Here is a 6000-nt window from a genome sequence, read left to right as displayed (position 1 = left end):
AACAACTGTGGGGGCCAAGACGGGAGGATCACTTGAGGCCAGGAGTTTGATACCAACCTGGGTAACACAGGGAGAGTTGGTCTCTACAAAAAATTAATTAGCCAGGCATGATGGCAGACACCTGAAGCTCCAGCTGCAGGCTAAGGTGGGAGGATTGCTTGAGCCCAGAAGTTCACGGTTACAGGAAGCTACGATTGCACCACCATACTCCAGCCTGGGCAATAAAATGAATGAGACCCTCTCTCAAAAAAAAAAAAGTTCTAAATGTCACAAATGAGCTGGTGTCTTTCTCGTTAAAATATGTAATCCAGGGTAGATTGACAATAATGCTACTCTCATGGATTGATATATATCTAAACTGTTTCCATGTTCTTTTTTAATATTATTCATAAGATGAAACCAGATTTACAAAGGGATAATAGTGGGAATGGGAAAAAAAGTTTTAAAAATAATTTCAGCATATTCAGAATATTCACTTTTAACTTTTATCCAAAATGAAGCAAGTGGTGTGCTATTTTCAAAACTCATTTTTAATTCTTCATTAGTTGCCAGTTAGAACAATGTATCATATAAGCTTACAATTAAATTTTAATCCTCTTTTGATGAAATAAATGGATTCCAGATCTATGAATTTGCCATATGTAGGCATTCTTTTGTTGGAAAATAAAACTTAAAGAATTCTATCAAATTCATAATAGTTTGATTACTTCTCACAGATGTGCAATATCAAGATAATCACCAACTTCAATGACAACTGTTAAATTATGGAACATGTAATAACAATCTGTAGAAACTCTGGTCTTTCAAGCTTCTACCTTTTGCTTTTGCTCTTTGATTTTATCTGCCATTGAAAAATAAGTTACATTCCTGCCTTATATGAAAGAATTCTGAAGCTATCAGAACTATCTTCAGATAATTGATGGTAACTCTAGCTGGCCAATTTGTATCTTTATTTTATTTTATTATTTTATTTTATTTTATTTTATTTTATTTTATTTTATTTTATTTTATTTTATTTTTTGAGACGGAGTGTCGCTCTGTCGCCCGGGCTGGAGTGCAGTGGCCGGATCTCAGCTCACTGCAAGCTCCGCCTCCCAGGTTTACGCCATTCTCCTGCCTCAGCCTCCCGAGTAGCTGGGACTACAGGCACCCGCCACCTCGCCCGGCTAGTTTTTTTTTTTTTATTTTTTTAGTAGAGACGGGGTTTCACCGTGTTAGCCAGGATGGTCTCGATCTCCTGACCTCGTGATCCGCCCGTCTCGGCCTCCCAAAGTGCTGGGATTACAGGCTTGAGCCACCGCGCCCGGCCTATTATTTTATTATGAGGCAGCGTTTCACTCTTTTCATCTAGGCTGGAGTGCAGTGGCACAATCTTGGCTCACTGCAACCTCCACTTTCTGGGTTAAAGCTATTCTCCTGCCTCAGCCTCCCGAGTAGCTAGGAATACAGGTGTGCACCACCACACCCAGCTAATTTTTGTATTTTTAGTAGAGATGGGGTTTCACCATGTTGGCCAGGCTGGTCTTGAACCTCTGACCTCAGGTGATCCACCTGCCTTGGCCTCCCAAAGTGCTGGGATTACAGGCATGAGCCACTGTGTCCGACCCAATGTATATTTTTATAAAGCTGGGACCAAACTGGCTTCTTGCAGCAATAATAAATGTTCAAATATGCTCAACAGAACTTTCCCTCTAGATAACCATCATATTTCTATCACAGTTGTTTAAGTTTTCCAAACTATTACATAATAAAGAGAACAATCTCAAACTTATTGCATTAACCTTTACACAAGTTATAGTCTTTACCAAGTCACTAAGCACACTGTACAGTTCAGTTGATATGCTTTTTCTACCAAGAATTTTTCAAATAAAGATATAGTATGTTGATTTACATTCTAGGGCAAGCTCCTTAACTTAGGTAATTATTCCGGAATGTTTTCTTACCACTGCAGCTATCCATCCAACTGTATTGCTACACAAAGCTTCAAATCACATTTATTGGCAAAGTAATTTATTCCATACTTTTTTGTTGTTTAGAGTTAGTTGTTTGTTGGCAATGAAGTGGAAAAAAGAGAATTCTTCCTTCATATTACTATCATATTCAAATAGCATATAAACTAATTGCCATATTAGTAATATCTATACATTAATGGCACATCAAACCAATTGCAAGAAAAGGTAATTTATTAGCTTTCTTCGTTCTATGGGTTGATCTTCCTGGATATTTCAAATTGTTGTACTGGTAATTGAGGTACTTTCTTTGCCACACAGTCTCCCAACATTTTCTAAGAATCTTTGATGCAGTTTTTCACTATTGTCTTAATAATTGCATTTTTTTTTTTTTTTTTTTTAGTTTTAGCAATCTAAAGTTGCTTACTTTATAAGATGTCTAAAAAGCATTAACGTTTATTTGTGAAATACTGAATATCTGTGCTTTCAGTTAAAAAACTGAAAGGTTTTTCTTTCAAAGAGATCTTTTGCTTTTGGACTTAGCTCTTTACGTTCTGTATTTAAATGCTGATTTAGTTTTCATGATTTTATTACTTCATTTGCCAGAACTTCTCAGCAAATAACATGTTATGGTTTTCCCATGTCTTCACTTATGGCTAAAAAACTGAACTCAGTATATGAAGAATTATATTTATGAGTAAAACAAGAACAATCTCTTTTGGTTTTCATTTATTCAGAATCACTTTTATTGTCACCATTAGGTTTACTAATACTGCTTCATTCAGAAAAGGTCTTTTCTTGATTAAAACAAAAAAAAAGCCAATGAAGTTATTTTGCCATCCATAACATGGTGTTAAAGATAAATGAAACCAATTACCCCAAACCTTCACATCGATTGCATTCCCTGCCTGAAACGTTGTCTCCTTTCTCTTTAAACAGATCCAATCAACACTGGTCCCCCATAAAAATATTTCCAGTGCATATATCTGACAAAAGATTTATCCAAAATATTTAAAGAAATATTATAACTTCAATCATAAGAAAAAATAATGAGTAAATAGACGTTCCATATCACATATTATCAGGGAAATGCAAATTAAAATAACCGTGATGTAGATGAGCTGTCTGAGCAGACAAAAACAACACAGGCGCATGCCTGTAATCCCAGCTACTCAGGAGACTGAAGTAGGAGAATCGCTTGAACCCAAGAGGCGAAGGTTCCGGTGAGCTGAGATCATGCCATTGCACCCCAGCCTGGGTAACAAGAGTGAAACTCCATCTCGGGAAAAAAAAAATTTTTTTTTTTTTACAAATGGGCTCTCACTATGTTGCCCAGGCTAGTCTTGAACTCCTGGGCTCAAGCAATCCCCTAACCTTGGCCTCCCAAAGTGCTAGGATTACCGGTGTGAGTCATCATGCCCAGCCCTAATCTTATAGTCTAGAAACCCTAAAGCCATGTGAATAATCCAGGCCTAGTTTGCTAGATGATGAGACACAGTCCCCCTAATACCCCAGCTGACAGTCACTCAATACCAGACATACAATTGATGCCACCTAGGACCAGCCAGCCTCAACAACCCAACTAATGACCTCAGCTGCATGGGCAAGTTCAGCCAAGATAAGCTGAGCTGGATCCAGACAAGAATTACCTGGAAGAACACAAACTAATGAAAGATTGTTGTTTTAAGCCAATGAACTTAGGGGTGATTTATTAATTAGCAACAGATAATTGATATTCAAGGATTCATCCAAAGTTCCCTTAAAAGATAGAACCCATTAAGTCATTTTTAACACTTATTAGCAAGTTATTAAATCCTTAAAAGAAACTGAAAGTTTCAAAGGTATAGTGGGTTGGAAAAAGGAACAGAAAAAGAAACTAAACGTGAAGGTTGACACTGACAAGTAAGGAGTTATTTCTCCCTGCAAATGTAATCAGAAAATAAGGTAGTGTCTCTGAATGCATAACTAGAACAAGTAAGGAAACGATCTAATGGTTTTAGTAGTAAATATATGATTTCAGGGGCACATCTAGTGGAATGTGGAGTCAGTGCACACCAACTTGTAAGATCCAGTCATGGAAACTGGCAAACATTACAAGTTAGAACCAGTTGTTAAACCTTTATTAGTACATCACTGGAGACATCTATTGCTACAGGCACATTTCATCAGTATGTATATGCATAAATATATATACAAAATATTCTTAATGTTTAAAAAAGACTGGTTGGTTCTGCCACAATCTGTGATCTTGGGCAAGTCAATTAGTCTCTTTGGATCTGTTTCCATATCAGTGCCCCAAAATCATCTTTAAGATGTCTTTCAGCTTTACCATTCTATCTTTTATGCTTTTATGGTAATTACACCTGGATGCAGCAATTGAAAAGTCCAATGGGATCAATCCAAATTGCCACACTTACCATGTTATGACTACATGTTACTCATCAGGACTATTATTCAAGTAAGTGATATAATAGTAATCCAATGTACTTTGCATTATGAGTGAGGAAGAGATTAATTTTGACTAGAGGGGAAAGAAGGGATGGTCCGGGCAAGATATTTTGTCAATCAGGAATGAGGAGGGCTCATCTTTGAACCCACAGTAGCTTGAACTCTATAGGTGCTTAATAAAATTTGCCGAAAATATTACATGCTTGGAGACAATATTATAAAGAGACATTCTTGGCCAGACGCGGTGGCTCATGCTTGTAATCCCAGCACTTCAGGAGGCCAAAGCGGGTGGATCACTTGAGGTCAGGATTTCAAGTCAAGACCAGCCTGACCAACATAGAGAAACCCCGTCTCTACTAAACACAAAAAATTAGTCGGACGTGGCTTTGCATGCCTGTAGTTCCAGCTACTTGGGAGGCTGAGGCAGGAGAATCGCTTGAACCCGGGAGGCGGAGGTTGCAGTGAGCCGAGATTGTGCCATTGCACTCCAGCCAGGGCAACAACAGCAAGACTCTGTCTCAAAAAAAAAAAAAAAAAAAAAAAAAAAGAGACATTCTTGCTGAACTGAAGACTCAGAAGAGGCTGGGCGTGGTGGCTCACCCTTGTAATCCTGGCATTTTGGGGGGCCAAGGTGGGCAGATCACCTGAGGTCAGGAGTTCGAGACCAGGCTGGCCAACATGGTGAAACCCCATCTCTACTAAAAATACAAAAAATCAGCCAGGCATGCTGGTGCACGCTCATCATCCCAGCTACTCAGGAGGCTGAGGCAGGAGAATCGCTTGAGCCCATGAGGCGGAGGTTGCAGTAGGCCGAGATCGTGCCACTGCACTGCACTCCAGCCTGGGTTACAAAAGTGAAACTCCAGCTCGAAAAAAAAAAAAAAGACTCAGAAGTAATCATAAGGTTTCTACTTGCTATTCTCATATATAATTGTGAGACTCTGCCTCCATTTCTCCATCTAAAAACAGGAGCTCATTTACAAGCAACATGACAAGAATTCAAGCAGTCATGACTGTGAAGCATTTCTGCAGGAGGATATGCTTTATAAGTATGAGATTGTTACTAAATCAAAATGAATGCCTTTGTGCAAAACGAGAAAGCACATTACATATTGTTCCTGAGTATTCCTTCCCAGTGCATTCAAAGTATTCTCACATTCAGAAGGTTAAATAGCACATTAAAAAATAGTAGGAGGCTGATGGCTGAGCTCAATTGGGAAGATCTTTCTTTGGTGTTAGAATGTTTGAAAATTATTTTGGGAAGACTACGAGCAAGTTATTTTGAACTTCTGGGAAAAAAAATCTGCCTAAAAGCACGGAGACATTTATTTATGCCTTTAGCAAATAAAAGTTTACTTACTACCAGTGTTTGTGGGCTGATATTCAACTTATCTTCTGGAAATTTTAAAAATACACATTGAACCTGAAAAAGTATTATTTGAGTAAGGGTTTACCTGAAGTGCCCAGAACCATTCAAAATGATGGCACATAATATCTTTTTTTTTCTTAAAAATTTTTGGAATCTAATTGAAGATGCCTCTTAGAATATGTGGAAACCACACGTGCTATCTTGCATATCACTATCATTTCAGTTCTAATGTTA

Source organism: Chlorocebus sabaeus, chromosome 11, assembly GCF_047675955.1.
Source record: "Chlorocebus sabaeus isolate Y175 chromosome 11, mChlSab1.0.hap1, whole genome shotgun sequence".
In the NCBI taxonomy this organism is placed as follows: Eukaryota; Metazoa; Chordata; class Mammalia; order Primates; family Cercopithecidae; genus Chlorocebus; species Chlorocebus sabaeus.
Note: the sequence above shows the minus strand (reverse complement) of the source record.